The sequence below is a fragment of the Equus quagga genome, unplaced genomic scaffold (genome assembly GCF_021613505.1).
Source record: "Equus quagga isolate Etosha38 unplaced genomic scaffold, UCLA_HA_Equagga_1.0 73442_RagTag, whole genome shotgun sequence".
NCBI lineage: Eukaryota > Metazoa > Chordata > Mammalia > Perissodactyla > Equidae > Equus > Equus quagga.
Window position 1 is genome coordinate 7,245,685 of NW_025802777.1, and position 19,329 is coordinate 7,265,013.

General features: G+C 39.8%; 1 protein-coding gene across 6 annotated transcripts in view; it reads left to right on the forward strand.

Moving 5' to 3' along the window:
• The window catches only part of LOC124234365 (SET domain-containing protein 4-like), a 124,312-nt gene that overhangs the window by 28,080 nt on the left and 76,903 nt on the right, over positions 1-19,329 (forward strand). For all 6 annotated transcript variants that reach the window (XM_046651711.1, XM_046651722.1, XM_046651713.1 and 3 more), the window contains one exon: positions 10,049-10,140. The gene's annotated coding sequence lies outside the window, so the exon portion shown is untranslated. The remainder of the gene's footprint in view (positions 1-10,048; positions 10,141-19,329) is intronic.

Sequence of the window (19,329 nt, forward strand, 5' to 3'; positions counted from 1 at the left end):
CCACAGGAACGCTCACTGGGGAGGCCTGGCCACAGTCAGAGAAGGCACACTGAAATGAGTTCTGGGATCCAGTGCTGTGATTTCCTGAGAAGGAGGCCCCACCTCCATCCCTCCCTCCTAGGAGGGGCCAAGTGTTACAGAAAGTTTCCTAATCCCTCACTCCTGGTTCACCCCTTAATGGTGCTACACCCTGGGCCAAACCAGAACAGTCTTATTTTGATCTCACCTCTGAGAGAAGCAATCGTTGCAGGCTGGAGAGGTGTGCTTCCCACAAAGCACAACTTCTTGGTGCTGGGTCCATAAGGGGCTAGAGATTCATGGCAGTTGGACTAAAGAAACTATTGTGGGAGAACCCCAAAAGGAGAAAAAGTAGTGCAGAGTAGTAAACTTGAACTTGGGCCCATTATCAACTATAGAATGGGAAGTGTTCCTTTTTCTGAAGATGCAATAAATTACATACGTTAATCACTTCTGAGGGCATAGGTCCTCTTGCTTTCTTAAGAGAAACTCAAGAGAGAGAATTAGAGAATTAGGTGCTGTGATTAGACTTTCACTGTGGGCAGGGTACCTCACTGTGTGCTTCTCAGTGAGTCCCCAAGTGGGAGGAAATGTTTTATGAAGCTCTTGTTGTGTGCCATGCTGTTGCTTTCAATGCTTTATTTAATGGTTACATAATCTCTGTTGGCTAACGGTGCCTACTGTTTGGTTTTGTCCAATGTCACAGATAATAAGCAGTATATATAGTTAGGTGTTATTTTTAAGGTACTAAGAAAAAAAAGATCTTTGCAATTTTAAGTATACATTTCCAAAAGTTGAGATGCTATGGTCTTGACCTAGGCATTGTTGTCCTTTGGTGTCAGTTTACAAAAACAAAATAATAGAGAGGAACTTAACAGCTGTGTTGAAAGGAGAAAGTTGTAAACCTCACTTTTAAAATAAAACCCCTACCCTTGCTTTCAGGGTCTACTCCTTTTCATTTCTGTAAGCCTGAAAATCACTGGTGAAGAATGAAGAATAATCAGGGCAGTAGAGGCCTCTTTAGAGCACAGAGCGCTTCTGTGAAGGGAGGGATGTGGTGGAGGTTCATTGGGGCCACTGAGAGGTATGCTTGGTGTTGGGCAGTAACTGACTTCTTGTCACTGCCATGGGTGATGTTAGGTCCCAATCACAGGGAGTCATTTTACAATACTCATTGCACTTTTATTGTGTTTTTAACATTTTGATCAGTATCAGGACATTTAATCTGTATTTACAGCAATCCTATGCCTATTGTGCTCATTTTACAGTTGAGGTACTGAGATAAAGAGCAATGCAGTATTTTGCTCAGGGTCACACAGTAAAGTGGCAGAGACAGAAATTTTTGTTTCCAGGTGTTTGTCTTGAAAGCTTTCGAACAGAAATATTGAAAGAATAGTAAATGCCCATATATCCACCTGACTAGGTTGAACAATTGTGAATATTTTCATAAATTTTTGTGTTCATCTTCTGTATATATTTTGCTGAACCATGTTAATGTTGTAGACCTCAGAATACTTCCTCCCTGCATAAATAACACATTCTCATTGAAGAGATTTGACAACAATTCTCTCATGTCACTAACACTCAATCCATATTCAATTTCCCCCATGGTCTCAGATGCTTTTATGGAAATGTCTTTAGTGCCCATTCACCATTCACACTTTGCCATTGTGTTTTTCCAATGAGTTTGGTGTTATAGTGCCTACACCAGATGTATTCCCTTCATGGTGTTGTCCATGTTATACTAGAGGCTGGTAAACTAAAGCCAGCAGGCCAAACCCCGCCATGCTCATTAGTTTATGAATTGTCTATGGCTACTTTCATGCTACCTCAGCAGATCTGAGTAATTCCAACAGAGATCATGTGTCCTCAAAGCTAAAACCATGTACTTTCTGGCTGTTTCTATGCTGTTAGCTGGCCTCTGAGTTATACTGTTGTCTGTTGACCTAACTTTTAGGTCTGTTAGATTTCTGATCTGGTCGGCATGTAAACAATCTGTGCAAATGGACATTTATACAGAAGGATTTATTCATCTATTGATTTTCATTCATTGTCATTGATTCCACTTTTTCTCCCCTGTATCACATATGAAATCACAAAAGACTTCACTGAATTAGTAGCCAAGTGAAATTGAGTACTTGATAGGGATATTTTGATTCTTCTTATATTTAAATTTGTGGGTAGGGATGTTTTTGACATCATTTGGTCAAATCAGGATGTGTAACTTAATGAGAAGCAAGGAGAGAACTCTAAGAGTGGTCCCTGTTGTTCAACTTTCTTCTCCATAACAAACTCTCCAAGAGGCCCCTCAGCATCTGAGGGAAAAAGAGCAAAGTATATGGGCATCTCTGGTCCTTCTTCTGGGGTTTTCATGGCTTTGGTCCCCTCATGTCATTTCTCACCCACCCTGGGCACCAGGCATCCATGAGGATCTTGTCCCCTCTCCTCTGTTCACTGCTCTCCTGGCATGGACTCTGGACAGAACTATGATGCTCATCTTTGGCACTGCATATACCATGGCCTTGATATCAGGCTAGCCTTCCTTTATGTGCACTCCATTCTTCATATCTTCCACAAAATTCTTCATGAGCCCCACCAACTCCTTCACAATGATTTTCTCACTTGTAAATTTAGGAGGTAGTTCTCTGCTGAGGTTTTTAAGAGCCATGAAACTGAATAGTTGGGGGATTGTCAAGATGGCAACAGAGGCAGACTCTGAACTCACCTCTTCCTATGAACACAACAAGGTTACAACTATTCTTGGAAAGATTACCCCTTAGAGAGAACTCACACCTGGGTGAAAAGAACCCCCACAATAGGGGACAGTCCTGACTGAGGCGGAAGAGGCAGAAATTCATTTCTGTAGAGGAAAAAGCCACCTTTGCGAACAATGGAGCTTCACGGCAAGACAGGAAGAACCCTAAGATATGCAGCTTTCCCTGGAGGAGTGGGGACCTGAGTAGGGGTGCATTACCACTATAAGCATCATTCCGACTCAGCACAACTGAGAAAAGTGTCATAATATCTGGCTTTCCTGGCTATTAACTACAATGGGGAATACCCTGAGAAAAGCTATAGGTCATAAGTGAAAAAACCCAACTCTTAAAGGACCCATGCACAAATTCACCTGTCTCTGAAAGCAACCTGAAATCAACAGAAGGAAAGATGCACAGTCCTTTGGTGAAGAGTCTCACCTGGCAGGCTCTGGGTGCATCTTTGTGAGACCTCTCTAGGAACTTAGACGTTGGTGGCAGCATTGTTGTGACCTAGTACAGGTGTGCTGACACAGACACTGACAGACACCATTGGAGTCCTTTCTCTGCCCTGTTAACCCAGGGTCTGCCCCACCCACCAGAGTACTGATTTAATCCAGCTCAGCCAGGGCAGCCAGCCTGACCTAGGGACTGGCCCCACCCAACAGCAAGCCCTCAGGCTGCTTGTCAGCCTGCATACACTGGGTGCCTTGATCCTCTGCAGGCAGGCAAGTGTGTCTGCCTCTGTGAGGCTGGGCCTGTGTGAGGAGCAGGTGGAGTGTGGGGGGTGTTGGTGGAGAGTATGGGAGCCTCTGCACTAGGGGAACTGGGTCTGCTTCAGGGGGTCAGGAGGTGTGCATGGGCCAGCACTGTGTTGATGGTGTGTGTGGGCCTGTGGGGTGCGGGGCTTATCAGTGGCAGAAGACCTGTGCTTCACAAAGAGATACATAGAGGATCAGCCCTGCCTTCCAAAGCCTGAAACAATGGGGTCCTCCTGTGCCTGGGGCCAGCCCCACTTAGCTGCAATCCTGAGAGAGCTGACAACAGCCTTGCAGGCTGGAGGCCTACAGCAATTGTAAGCCCCTGAGCCTAGCAACCAGCCACAGTGGGGGCCTACTCAACAGAAAAACTGCAACAGGCATGTGCTATTAGGCCTTGCAGCAAATTGTGCGGGGGCTCCCCAAACGTGATTTTCAAACAGCCAGCCATGGGGAGAAAGCCTAGACTCACTGGGTACCTGCAGCAAGATCAACACTGCCATAGCAGAAGGATACACATTGCCCACAAAGGGGCTTCTCCTGGAACATTTAGAACATTTAGAACATTAGGTGATGAGAGGGAAGCACACTGCTGAGCCTCAAAAGGTGTCTCTTCCATAAGGCCAGTTCTCCCACATCAGGAGACATAACTGACTCACCTAATACGTAGATATCAGCAAAATAAAGAGGCAAAATGAGGAGGCAAAGGAACATGTTCCAAGCAAGGGAACAGGACAAAACCCCAGAAAAAGAACTAAATGAAACAGAAACAAACAATCTACCTGACAAAAAGTTCAAACAAAACATCATAAGGATGCTCACTGATCTTGGGAGAAAACTAGATGAACACAGTGAGAATGCCAACAAAGAATTGGAAAATATAAAAAAGAACCAATCAGAAATGAAGAATACAATACTGGAAATGAAAAATTCACTAGAGGGACTCAATAGCAGAGTAAGACTAGAGGAAATCACCCAAGCTGAACAGATAAAAGAAAAAACAATTAAAAAGAAGGACACTCTAAGGGACCTCTGGGGCAATATCAAGCACACTAACAGTTGTATTATAGGGATCCCAGAAGAAGACAGAGACAAAAGGGCAGAGAATCTATTTGAAGAAATGATAGCTGAAAACTTTCCTAACCTAAAGAAGGAAACAGACATCCAGGTACAGGAAGCACAGGGCACATCAAACAAGATAAACCCAAAGAGACCCATACCAAGAATATTATAATTAAAATGTCCAAAATTAAAAATAAAGAGAGAATCTTAAAAGCTGCAAGAGAAAGGCCAAAGTGATATAAAACAGAAACCCCATAAGGCTATCAGCTGACTTCTCAAATGAAACATTATAGGCTAGAAGGGAGTGGCATGATATATTTAAAGTGCTGAAAGGAAAAAACTTGTAGCCAAGAATACTCTACCTGGCAAGGTTATCATTCAGAATGGAAGGGGAGATAAAGAGTTTCTGAGACATGCAAAAATTAAAGGAGTTTGTCACCAAGAAACCAGTCTACAAGAAATGCTAAAGGGACTTATTTAAGTGGGAAAGAGAAGACCACAAATAGGAATAAAAAATTCTCAAAAAGGGCTATAAAGTCATTGGTGAAGGCAAAAATACACTAAAGGTAGCACATCGACCATCTATGAAGATGATATGAAGATCAAAAGCCAAAAGTCCTTAAATTAGCTATTTCCATGATAAGAAGGTAATGGATATACACACCAAAAAGAAGAGGGTAGATATAATATGAAGAACATAAAATGTGGGAAGAGGGGAGTATAAAAGTAGAGCATTTAGAAAGAGGTCAAACTAAAGAGACCAACAACTTAATACAGATTGCTATATATGGAGGTTATTATATGTGAACCTCATGATAATCACAAACCAGAAACCTATAATAAATGCACAAAAAATTAAGAGAAAGGAACCCAAACATAATACCAAGAAAGCCATCAAATCACAAGGGAAGAGAGCAAGAGAAGAAGAAAGGCACAGAGAACAACTACTAAAACACTCAGAAAAAAAGTAACAAAATGGCAATAAGTACATAGTTATCAATAGTTACGTTAAATGTCAATGGACTAAATGTTCCAATCAAAAGGCAAAGGGTGGCCGATTGGATAAGAAAAACAAGACCCATACATATCCTGCATAGAAGAGACACATTTCAGACCTAAAGACAAACTGAAAGTGAAGGGATGGAAAAAGATACTTCCTGCAAATGCCAATGAAAATAAAACTGGGATAGCAATAATTATATCAGACAAAATAGACATTAAAACAAAAAGTGTAACAAGCCACAAACAAGGGTCTGCAGCAAGGCAACACTGCAGGGCCAGGACTGTGTTGATGGTGTGTATGGACCTGTGGGGAGTGGGGCTTGTCAGTGGCAGAAGACCTGTGCTTCTCAAAGAGCCACTTAGAGGCTCTACTACATAAAGATAAAGGGAACAATCCAACAAGAGAACATAACCCTTATAAATATCTATGCACCCAACCTAGAAGCACCTAATTATGTAAAGCAATTATTAGCAGACAGAAACTAGAAATGGGCAGTAACACAGTAATAGTAGGGGACTTTAACACTCCACTTACACCAATGGACAGATCATCCAAACAGAAGATCAATAAGGAAACTTTGACCTTAAACAACACATTAAACCAGATGGATTTAGTAGATATATAAATAACATTCCACTCAATGGAGAAAAACTGAAAGCTATCCCTCTAAGAACAGGAACCTGAAAAGGATGCCCACTTTCATCACTCTTATTTAACATAGTATTGGAAGCCTTAGCCAGAGCAATAAAGCAAGAAAAAGGAATAAAAGGGGATCCAAAATGGAAAGGAAGAAATTAAACACTCACTATTTGCAGATGACATGATTTTATATGAGAAAATCCTAAAGAATCCACCAAAAACATTTTAGAAATAATAAAGGAATATGGTCAAGTTTCAGGATAAAAAATCAAAATACAAAAATAAGTTGTGTTTCTATATACTAACAGTGAAGTAGCAGAGAGAGAAATTAAGAATACAATCCTGTTTACAATTGCAGCAAAACGAATTAAATATCTAGGAATAAACTTAACCAATAGGTGAAAGATCTGTATGCTGAAAACTATAAAACAGTGTTGAAAGAAATTGAAGAAGACACAAAGAAATGGAAGATATTCCATGCTCTTGGATTGGAAGAATTAACATCATTAAAATGTCCATACTTGCTAAAGCAATCTACAGATTCAATGCAAACCCTATCAAAGTTCCGACAACATTTTTCACAGAAATAGAACACAGAATTCCAAAATTTATATGGAACAACAAAAGACCCTGAGTAGCAAAAGGAATCCTGAGATAAAAGAACAAAGCTCGAGGTATCACACTCGCAGATTTCAATGTATACAACAAAGCAATAGTAACCAAAACAGCATGGTACTAGCACAAAAATAGACACAAAGATCAATGGAACAGAATCAAGAGCCCAGAAATAAACCCACACATCTATGGATAGCATATTTTCGACAAGGGAGCCAAGAACATACAATTCAGGAAGGAAAGTCTCTTCAATAACTAATGTTGGGAAAACTGGACAACCCCATGGATAACAATGAAAATAGACCGTTATATTACAACATACACAAAAATTAACTCAAAATGGATTAAAAGCTTGAATGTAAGACCTGAAACCATTAAACTTCTAGAAGAAAACAGGCTGTACACTCTTCAACATCAGTGTTAGTAGCATATTTTCAATTATCATGTCTGACTGAGCAAGGGAAACAATAGAAGAAATAAACAAATGGAAGTACATCAAACTAAAAAGCTTCTGCACAGCAAAGGAAATGAACAACAAAACAAAAAGACAACCTAACAATTGGGAGAAGATGTCTGCAAACTATCTATCTGATAAAGCATTAATATCCAAAAGAACTCATACATCTCAACAACAACAAAAAAACTAACAACCCAATTAAGAAATGGGCAAAACATCTGAACAGACATTTCTCCAAAGAAGATATACAGATGTCCAAAAGGCACTTGAAAAGATGTTTAACATCATTAACTATCAGGGAAATGCAAATCAAAACTACAATGTGATATTACCTCACTCCCATCAGAATGGCTATAATGAACAAGACAGGAAACAGTAAGTGTTGGAGAGGATGTGGAGAGAAGGGAACCCTTATACACTGCTGGGGGGGGGTGGTGCAAACTGGGGCAGCTACTATGGAAAACAGCATGGGATTTCTTTACAAAATTAAGAATAGAGCTACCATATGATCCTGATATTCCACTGTGGTGTATTTTCCAAAGAACATGAGAACATGAAGGCATAAAGATACATGCACTCCTATGTTCATTGCAGCCTTATTCACAATAGCCAAGACTTGGAAGCAACCTAGGTGCCCATCAAGGGATGAATGGATAAAGAAGATGTGGTATATATACACAATGGAATACTACTCAGTCATAAGAAAGGATGAAATATGACCATTCATGACAACATGGATGGATCTTGAGGGTATTATGCTAAGCGAAATAAGTCAGAGGGAGAAAGTAAAATACTGTATGATCTCACTCATAAGTAGAAGATAACAATGACGAACAAAGACATAGAAACAGAGATTAAGTGGTTACCAGAGGGGAAGGAAGAAGGGAGGAGGGAGAAAGAGGTAATTAGGCACATTGTGTTATGATGGATGTTAATTAGTCTTTGGATAGTGAACATTATATAATCTAGAGAGAAATTGAAATATATGATGATGTATACCTGAAATTTATATAATGTTATAAACCAATGTTACCACAATTAAAAAAAAGAAATACTGCTGGGGCCAGCCTGATGGTGTAGTGCTTAGTTTGGTGTGTTCCACTTCGGTGACCTGGGGTTCCCAGTTTCGGATCTTGGGCACAGACCTAGCAGCACTCATCAAGCCATGCTGTGGTAGGATCCCAAATAAAATGGGGGAAGATTGGCACAAATATTAGCTCAATGACAATCTTCCTCAAGCAAAAACAGGAATATTGGCAACAGATGGTAGCACAGGGTCAAGTTTCCTCAAGCACACATGCAAAAAAAGATACTGCTAAGATTGATGTCAAACCGTGTACTGCCTGAATTTTCTTCTGGGGCTTTTATGGTTTCAGGTCTTACGTTCAAGTCTTTAATCCATCTTGAGTTACCTTTTGTGCATGGTGTAAGGTAATGGTCTACTTTTATTGTTTTGTATGTGGCTGTCCGGTTTTCCCAACAGCATTTATTGAAGACTTTCCTTTCTCCATTGTATGTCCTTGGCTCCTTTGTTGAAGATTAGCTGTCCATAGATGTGTGGTTTTATTTCTGAGCTTCCAATTCTGTTCCATTGTTCTCTGTGTCTATTTTTCTGCCAGTACCATGCTATTTTGATTACTATAGTTTTGTAGTATATTTTGAATTCAGGGTTTGTGATGCCTCCAGCTTTGTTCCTTTTTCCCAAGATTGCTTTGGGTATTTAGTGTCTTTTGTTGCACCATATAAATTTTAGCGTTCCTTGTTCTGTTTCTGAGTAGCATATCATTGGGATTCTGATTGGAATTTCATTGAATCTGTAGATTGCTTTAATGATATTATAGACATTTTACCTATGTTTATTCTTCCAATTCTTGAGCATGGAATATCTTTCTATTTTTTATGCCTTGTTAGATTTCTTTCAATAATATCCTATACTCTTCAGTTTATAGGTCTTTCACCTCCTTGGTTAAATTTATTCCTAGATGTTTCACATTTTCTCGTGTGATTTTAAATAGGATTGTATTCTCTCTCTCTCTCTTTTTTTTTTTGGTTTGGAAGATTGGCCTTGAGCTAACATTTGTGCCAATCTTCCTCTAGGTTGTACGTGGGACACTGCCATAGCATGGCTTGACATGCAGTGTGTAGGTCCACACCCAGGATCTGAACCTGCGAACCCCAGGCCACCAAAGTGTACTGCACAAACATAACCACTACATCACCAAGCTGGCCCCACTGGATTGTATCCTTGACTTCTCTTTCTGCTAGTTCATTATTAGTGTATCCAAATGTAGCTGATTTTTGTATGCTGATTTTGTACCCTGAAACTTTGTTGTAGTTGTTGATTATTTCTAGTAATTTTCTGATGGATCCTTTAGGGTTTTCTGTCTAGAATCATGTCAGCCACAAATAATGACAGTTTTATTTTTGTCTTTCCAATTTGTATCTCTTCTTTTTCTTTTTATTCCCTAATTACTCTGGCCAGGACTTGCAATATTGTGTTGAATAAGAGTGATGAGAGTGGGCATCCTTGTGTGGTTCCTGTCCTTAGAGGAATAGCTTTCAGTTTTTCAGGATTCAGCATGATTTTGCTGTGGATTTGTCATATCTAGCCTCTACTATGCTGAGGGACTTTCCTTCTGTACTCATTTTATTGAAAGTTTTGTCATAAATGTTGAATCTTGTCAAATTCTTTCTGTATATCTACTGATGTGATCAACTGATTTTTACTCTTCGTTTTGTTCAGGTGGTGTATCACATGAATTGATGTGTGGATTGTGAATCATCCTTGCATCCCTGGAATCAATCCCACTGATTGTGGTGTGTGATCCTTTCAAGGTATTGCATTCTATTTGCTAATATTTTGTTGAGTATTTTTGCATCTGTGTTCTTCAGCAATGTTGGCCTGTAATTTTCCTTTTTTATTTTGTCCATGTCTGGTTTTGGTATTGGGGTAATGTTGGCCTTGTAAATGACTTTCGAAGTCTCCCATCTTCTTGAAGTTTTTGGAAGAATTTGAGAAAGACAGGTGTTACAAATTCTTTGAATACTTGGTAGAATTCATGAGAAAAGCCATCCTGTCCTGGACTTTTGTTTTTTGAGAGGTTTTGATTACTATGTCAATCTCTACTTGTGATTGGTCTGTTCAGATTCTCTATTTCTTCTTGATTCAGTGTTGGAAGGTTGTATCAGTCTCAGAATTTATCCATTTCTTCTAGGTTATCCAATTTGTTGGCATATAGCTTTTCATAGTATTCTGTTATAATCCCTTGTATTTCTTTGTTATCCATTGCAATTTCTCCCATTTCTTTTCTAACTTTATATATTTGAGACTTCTCTCTTATTTTGGTAGTGAGTCTGGGTGTGGGCTTGTCAATTTTGTTTATCTTCTCAAAAAACCAGTACTTAGTTTCATTGATTCTCTTGTGGTTCTTTTCTTTTTTTTTAGTCTCTGTTTCATTTATTTTTGCTCTAACTTTTATAATTTCCCTCCTCCTGCTGACTTTGGGCTTTGTTTGTTCTTGTTTTTCTAGTTCTGTTAGGTGTGGTTTAAGATTACTTATTTGAGATATTTCTTGTTTGTTGAGGTAGGCCTGAATTGCTATAAATTTCCCTCTTAGTGCAGCTTTTGCCGCATCCCATAAGAATGGATATGTTGTGTTTTCATTTGTCTCCAGGTATTTTTTGATCACTCTTTTCGTTTCCTCAATGATCCAATGGTTGTTCAGTAGCATGTTGTTTACTATCCACATATTTGTGCATTTCTCAGTTTTTTCTTGAGGTGATTTCTAGTTTCATAGCATTATGGTCTGGAAAAATGCTTGATACTAGTCCAATCTTCTTATACTTATTGAGGCTTACTTTGTTTTCCAATATATGGTCCATCTTTGAGAATGATCCATATACACTTGAGAAGAATGTATATTCTGCTGTTTTTGGATGGAACGTTCTATTTATATCCATAAAATCCATCTGGTCTGCTGTTTCATTGAAGGCCACTGTTTCCTTGTTGACATTCTGCCTGGATGATCTATCCATTGATGTAAGTGGGGTGTTGAGGTCCTCTACTAGTATTGTGTTTCTGTCTCTTTTCTCTTTAGGTCTGCTAATAGTGGCTTAGTATACTTTGGTCCTCCTGTGTTAGGTTCATATATATTCATAAGTATTATGTCCTTTTGGTGGAATGTTCTTTTTATCATTATATACTGCCTCTCTTTGTTATCATCTTTTTTATCTTGAAGTCTGCTTTGTCTGATATAAGTATAGCTCTGTCTGCTTTCTTTTGCTTGCCATTTGCTTAGAGTATCATCTTTCATCCCTTCACTCTGAGCCTCTGTTTGTCTTTAGAGCTGAGCTGTGTTTCCTGGATGCAGCATATTATTGGGTCTTGTTTTGTAATCCATTTAGCCACTGTGTGCCCTTTGATTGGTGAATTCAATCCATTTACTTTTAGAATGATTATTGATATATGAGGGTTTAATATTGCCATTTTATCTCTTGTTTTTTGGTTTTTCTATATTTCTGTCATTTCCTTTCCATTGTATTTCTGAATGACATTTCTATTTGGTGGTTTTCTGTGATGTTTTTCTCAGTGTCCTCTTTATTTATGATTTGTGACTCTACTCTAACTTTTTGTTTAGTGATTATCATGAAGTTTGTATAAAAGGTCTCATAGATGAGATAGTCCTTTTTCTGCTGATAGCCTCTTATCTCCATTAGCCGAAGCAGGTTCCATCCCTCTCCTCTTCCTCTTCTGTGTTATTATTGTCACAAATTATTCATTTTTGTGTTGTGATGAAATTGACTAGTTCATAGTTATTTTTATGCTTTCTTTCCCTTTATCTTTTATGTTATAATTGTCTATTAACCTGTTCTGATAGAGAACTGCAATTTTCTGATTTTGTCTTTCTATTTATCTCCTTCCTCAAGGCTTTGTAAACCTTTGCCTTTTTGTTTCTGGTGGGAGGGCTCTCTTCATAGATTCTTGTAAGGCAGTTCTAGTGGTGATGAACTCCCTCAGCTTTTGTTTATCTTGGAAAGATTTTATTTCTCCATCATATATGAAGGATAATTTTTCTGGATAGAGTATTCTTGGCTGAAAGTTTTTGTCTTTCAGTATTTTGAATATATCATTCCCTTCTCTCCTAGCCTGGAAGGTTTCTGCTGAAAAATCTGATGAAAGCCTAATAGAGGTTTCTTTGTTAGTTATTTTATTTTGCCTTGCTGCCCTTAATAGTTTTTCTTTGTCATTGACTTTTACAGTTTTAATTTTATATACCTTGGAGAAGTTCTTTTTGCATTGATGTAATTAGGAGTTCTCTTGGCTTCATGTACTTGTAAGTCCAGTTCTTTCCCTAGGTTTGTGAGGTTCTCAACTATTAGTTGTTTGAACGAGCGCTCTGCTCCTTTCTTTCTCTCTTCTCCCTCTGGGATACCTATAATCCTTACATTACTTTCCCTAATTCAGTTGGATATTTCTTAAATAATTTTTTCATTTTAAAAAATCTTGTTTCTCCTGCCTCTTCCAACTGAGACCATTTCTTGATTTCTATCTTCTATGTCACTAATTCTCTCCCCCATAAGGTCTTGCTCTGTTTTTATGGTTTCTACATTATTTTTTATCTTAGTAACTGTGTTCTTCATATCCAGAATTTTGTATGTTTTTTTTAAGGGCTTCAATCTCTTTGGTGAAGTATTCTTTCTGTTCATTAATTTTATTCCTGAGCTCATTGAACTGGCTTTGTTTGTTTTCTTGTAACTTATTGAGTTTCTTTATGACAGCTATTTTGAATTCTTTGTCATTTAGATTGTAATGTTCTGTGACTTCAGGCTTGGTTTCTGGTGACTTGTCATTTTCCTTCTGTTCTGCAGTGTTACTGTAGTTCTTCATGGTGTTTGATGAATCGATCCTCTGCTGGCACATTTGTGGTAGTAATCACCTTCTCTTATTTGAGTATGTCTTTGGTTATGTTCACTCTGGTTGCCTGGGTCTTGTGTTCCTCCCCTGATTATCCATGGGCTCAGATGTTGTTGTCTTGTGCACCACCTGTGTTGCTGTTTCCCAGTTACCTGGGGGTGCTGGTTGCACCACTGCCAGAGGTGCTGCATTTGTGGGTGACACTGTCATTGTTGTGGGCCTGGGAACCTGGAGACTTATATGCAGCCCCTACTGCTGATGGAGATGATGTTTGGGGTGCCTCTACTGGGGGCTGAGTGCTTCCTCCCTGGGTATTTGCAGTTGTGTGGGTCAGGCCACTGCCTCTGCTGCTCCTCCACCAAACATCATGTGGTGGCATTGCCACCACGCTGCTGCTGCTGCTCTTTGGACATTCATGTTCATGCCCACACCTTTATAATGCTGCTGCCACCTCCTTGGGGCCATTTATGCACCCATGGGGCCACCCCCAGGGCCTGGTGCTCCATGGGTGCTGTGCATGTGTGGGACCACTGCTCCAGTGTTTGTGTGCATGCAGGGCCACCACCAGTGGTGCCACCTCCCCAGGGACATTTGCATATGTCTGAGACTGTAACCAAGCACCACTGCCACTCCTTGGACATTTGCACTCCCATGGACCATCACTGCTTTGGGTGCCTGGGGTATGGCTTCCCTCCCTCCACTCACAGTTCCCACAGGCAACTGCATGCATGTCTGCCTCCTGGATCACTGCCCTAGGGGTGGGAGAGAGGGGTGCTTCTCTAGTTCCACTGTTCCCAGGGGCCTAGTCCACTCACCTTCAGATGTATATCTGCCTGGATCTCTCAAACTCCTGTTGTTCTGTGTAGGAAATCCTCTGATGGTCAATTGATGTCTGTTTGGTTGTAATTTAGAAGGAAGAGACAAAGGGAATTTCTCACTCCACCATGATGCTGATGTCACACCTGCCTCTATGTTCTTAATGAGGCCAAAGACAAAAATGCCTAGCACATCACACCAAGAAATGTCCATCCACCCATCCTTTCTAGAACCACAAAATATCAGAGGTAGACGATATGTTTAGTATAGTAATTCCCGCCCCCCCCCCATTCCTCTAGTGACTTTTCAGATTTTAGGAAATTGAAAAGTGGTACCTGTTCAAATCAAGGCTGGTCACAACTTCTTTAGAGATTTACTTGGTGAATGTAGCCATGAAAAACCTGTTTATTTCCTCCTAGGACTCTTCAAGCTAGTATGTGATGAACAAGAGTGTCCAGATTTCAAATGTTTGCTTGATTCCTCACAGATGGTTATTCATTAATGTATTTTCAGAATAAATATATAGTATAATTTAAGGAGAAAAAAACAGAATCACAGCCTACCAACATTAAAGAGAGCATTCTTCAAATTCAAGATTATGCTTACTTTGGGGAGCAGGAAGGAAATGAGATGGGAAGCAGTGAAGGGATTTAAATGGCATTGGTATTCATTGATTGGTGAAGCTCGGTAAAGGGTACCTGGAAGGGTAGATCTTACCTTTTGTGTGTCTAGAGTATTTCAGAATAATTCTTTTAAGAAAGAATTAAAAATAAAAAGAAATTCACTATTATTGCTCAGTGATCCTTAAGGTCACAATACTCTCTTTTTCTCTTTCCACTCCAAAAAGAAACAGCACATTCCCCTTTTGGATGTTTTCTGCTTCCCACAGAGATGCTGTGGAAACCATTCCAGATTGTTCTTTGTATCCTCAGATCTGAGAAAGGGACAGGAGGGACAATATTTACTTTTGGTTACCCTAGCTAGGACTTGTCCCAGATTTTCTCCCCAAAGAGGGTAAATTAAAGTCATGATGACATGAACTACCATGGCTGCCTTTCCTTTCCCAAATAATGGAAAAATTCTCCTATTTCAAAAGGCAAGAAAACTTTGTTCGCATAGTGAGAAAATAGTATGCATTTACATTTCCATTAAGTCTAGCTTTGGTGAAGCGATTTCAGTTGTTTGAATAGAGCCTGCTTTAGCAAATCTGTGAGCACACCCATTCCTCCTTCCGGTCCAAGCACAGATACATCAAGAGCTAACACAGCCCACTTAAGTCAGAAAAATGACCAGCCTAAGTTTATTATTGTGATTCTAAGAGGAATACATTCAGAATGTGTTGTGGTGGCACAAGGAACTCCATTGCTGCCCTCAGGTGTTAGGGTGAGTGAAAGGGTCAAGTGGCTTTGAAAGAGCTGCCCTTTGAAGCGTCAATGAACCAAGTGTAAGAAGAAGTAGCAGAACTTTCCAGGAGGACAGAAGAGGGAAATGGGGCAGAATTGTGAGTAAACTGTACATGCACGTACTGAACTCCAAACAATGCCTCTTAATCTTTCTAAAAGTATCTGCTTGTCTTAATTGTTGTATTTAAGGGGTGGTAGTTCCTCTCCATCCAATTTCCTTGTGGTAAATATTATAGTAGTTTACAACCAAAGAAATAGGATATCTTGCTTTTGCCAGAATATAGAACATTGAAGGGGAGTTAAAATGGGCCTGGAGTTAGGCACGTCAGATTCCAGAGATCCCTACAAGCCTTTGAGGGCTTGGACTTTCACCTGATGGATTTTCAGCAGGGGAGTGAGCATGCAGAGAGTACAGAAAGGAAATGACTCAAGATGGGAGGTCCCTTAAGAGGATGTGCAATTATCCATCAATGACAGCTGAGGGTCTGTTGTAAAGCTGGGATGGAGGAGAAGGCTTAGGGAGAAATTCAGTAGGATGACTGATAGGACCTGTTAAGTGATAATAAGCGGTGGGCAAGGAGACCTCCTGGATCCTGGTGGGTGTATGATGGAGTCAGAAACCAAAATGATATGGGGGAAAAATGAGGGTCTTCTGGAAATTCTTTATATTTGGGGGTTTGGGGGAGGAAGGGAGAGCCTCAGGAACAGAAGAAGAGGCAGGAAGACAAAATGTGTCTGGAGCTGTTGGAATGTTCTTGGCAGTTGATAGATTTTATGGGGGCCTAATAAATTGGAGGTAATGAAGGCTCTACTAGCCTGAATAAGATCACTCTGAGAGATAGAGAGGGAGGACAGAGGATCCAGGATGGAATTCCCAGGCAACCCCAACATGTGAGGGGCATGAAGCAAGTAAAGGACTTCTCTGAGGAGATTCTTGAACAAAGATCTGAAGGACAAGAGTCAGTCATGGAAAGATAGGTGTGACAGAGAGAACTGATCACCACTTGACAAGATTGTTCAGAGTCCTGAGGCAGAAAGGTGCCTGGCCCAGATGAGACAGAATAAGGAGGCTAATGAAGCTGAGCAGGGAGAGGTAGCAGGAGCCTGTAGATGTGTCAGAGGCAGGTGGGGCAACATCATGTGCCTGCAGCAACACTATAGCTTGGGCTCCTCGTCAGACTCACCTTGGTGTTTTAGGAGAGGTAGTAGCTCCTTTCAGACGTTTAGGGCACCAAAAACTTTGTTTTCATGACCACTTCTGCTTTAATATGAAAGGGTGAAGAATCAGGAGCTTTAAGGGGTAAAGAGATCAGAGTTCATAAATAGTAGCCATGTGGTAAAAATACACAGAATGGTACAAAAATTGTTTTTTTCCATGTTAAATTTCCTGAATTCTAAGTAATGTCTCAGTTTAGTTAACAGTATTGAGCCGAAGTCAATTTTCCGGCTTCTAAATGCTGTATAGCCTAAGTTTGTTAGAAACTTGCGAGACAAGGGAGTCACTGGTTCGGTGAAGCGCATCTAGTAGACTTCCCTAGGGTTTCATTTGGATTACTAGTCACAAGGCAGAAATTAGAATTTGAGATTTAAACGGGACTTGGTCAGAATTCGTAAACTAAGGGAGTTGCTGAAATGTTTGTGTTTGACCAGTTTATGTCTGCGCTTATCTTTCTGAAACACATGAGTCCAGCAAGCAAACTGTTGCTCAAGCTATTTGAGCTTAAACGGTCTTCCTGTATTTTGTTTGTCATTTCTGCATAGTTTATCTATTTGGCAAGATATAATGGTGTCACCTGTCTATGTCGCAGTTACAATTTTGGAGCATACTTCGCCACATCTACAGGACAGAGCATCCTTGACCGTGCCCCTGGGTTACGTATGTGGTCAGGATGGCCGTCACTTGAGTTTCAGTAGATGTTAGATCTCCTTGCTTCTGTCAGAGACATCATGTGATGAAACAGTGACTGTGTGGCAATATTTAAGATTCCGTAAAACCTCTTATTTACTCGTTGCAACACTGACAAACACTGAGTTGGTAGTCTACCTCTAAGCCAAGAACAAAGTGTGCCCAATTGAAGTGAGGAAAACAGATCCCACCCCCACTTTGAAAACCTTGTTGAACCAGATATGGGGGAATCATTCAGACTACTGAATTTTCTAATATCTTTGTTTTCCACATCTCTTGAATTAACTTTAAAGATCATAGAAAAGACTATAGGGATAGAAGTGCAACATTCTTTCCCTATGATGGCACATGTTCTGCCTTGAGAAGGCAATAGTATGTGTAGGATGACTCTGTTTTAACCCACTGCCTTTTGAATGTTGTAAATGTCTCAGGCATGGAGATCTTTGGCTTCAGCGGCACTGTCTGGTTCTTCAGTCAGTCTCTGAACCAGAGCATGTAGGGTTTTTTGCACCACTTTTGGACTTTTTTTAAAGTGTGAAATAGGTATGCCTGAGGCCAGAATAAAGCAGTCCAGAATTGTTCCTCAAAGGTTAAGATTTGGGGTTTTAAATTGAGGCTCACATTTTCTTCTTCCTGCATTAAGAGGTCTAAACACTGTTTTTTCTTAGGGGAAATCAATGGACCAGGCAGATCCATAGTCAAGGAGACTGACTTTTCCTTGTAGGATCTGTATAAGAGAGGAATCTTCCACTTGCATAGTCTCTTACCATTTTATTTCTTAGCATGCTCCACTTGTATGTTTTGTTGAAGTGCTAATTTCTATGAAAAATACTGAGGTTTCATTTTGATGGAGAGAGAAAATTCCCATTTTATATGTGATGTGGTATAGAGTTTTAGATTTTTGTCTGTCATGTTACAATATTTTCCATCTTTGGATTCAGAAAAGAGTTAATTTCACTCGGAAATCACCTGAAACACTTGAATGGATTGGTACTAAAGGAAACTGGGTGACATTTAAAGGAAAGTGGTATAGACCCAATGGTTGGGGGAATTATATGGTTGATCCATGGAGTGACTAGTTGTGTGAAGAACAGTTTTAAGAATAGGAGTCTATTGTGAATAAATCTGTAATGAACATAGGGGTGCATATGTCTTTACGCATTTGTGTTCTCATGTTATTAGGATAAATACAGAGCAGTGGAATAGCTGGATTGTACTGTAGTTCTATTGTTAATTTTTGAGGCATCTCCATACTGTTTTCCACAGTGGCTGCACCAGTTTGCACTCTCACCAGTAGTGTATGAGAGTTCTCTTTTCTCTACATCCTCTCCAACGCTTGTTATTTCCTGTATTGTTAATTATAGCCATTCTGACAGGTGCGAGGTGATATCTCATTGTAGTTTTGATTTGCATTTCCCTAATTAGTGATGTTGACAATCTTTTCATGTGCCTATTGGCCATCTGTATATCTTCTTTGGAGAGATGTCTGTTCAGATCTTTTGCCCATTTTCTAATTGTGTTGTTAGTTTTTTGGTAGTTGAGATGTATGAGTTCTTTATATATTTTGGCTATTAATGCAAGACCTGGAAGCACCCTAGGCACTCATGAGGTGATGAATGGATAAAGAAGATGTGGTATATCTACACAATAGACTACTAGTCAGCCCTAAAAAATGATGAAACCTGGCCATTTGTGACAACATGGATGGAACTCGAGGGTATTATGCTGAGCAAAATAAGTCAGAGGGAGAAAGTCAAATACTGTATGACCTCACTCGTAAGTAGAAAATAAAAACAACAACAAACAAACGTGTGGAGACAGAGATTGGATTGGTGGTTACCAGAGGGCAAGGGGGGAAGGCGGAGGGTAAAAGGGGTGATTAGGCACATTTTTATGGTGATAGATTGTAATTAGTCTTTCAGTGGTGAACATGATGTAATGTACACAGAAATTGAAATATAATGATGCACACCCAAAATTCATAT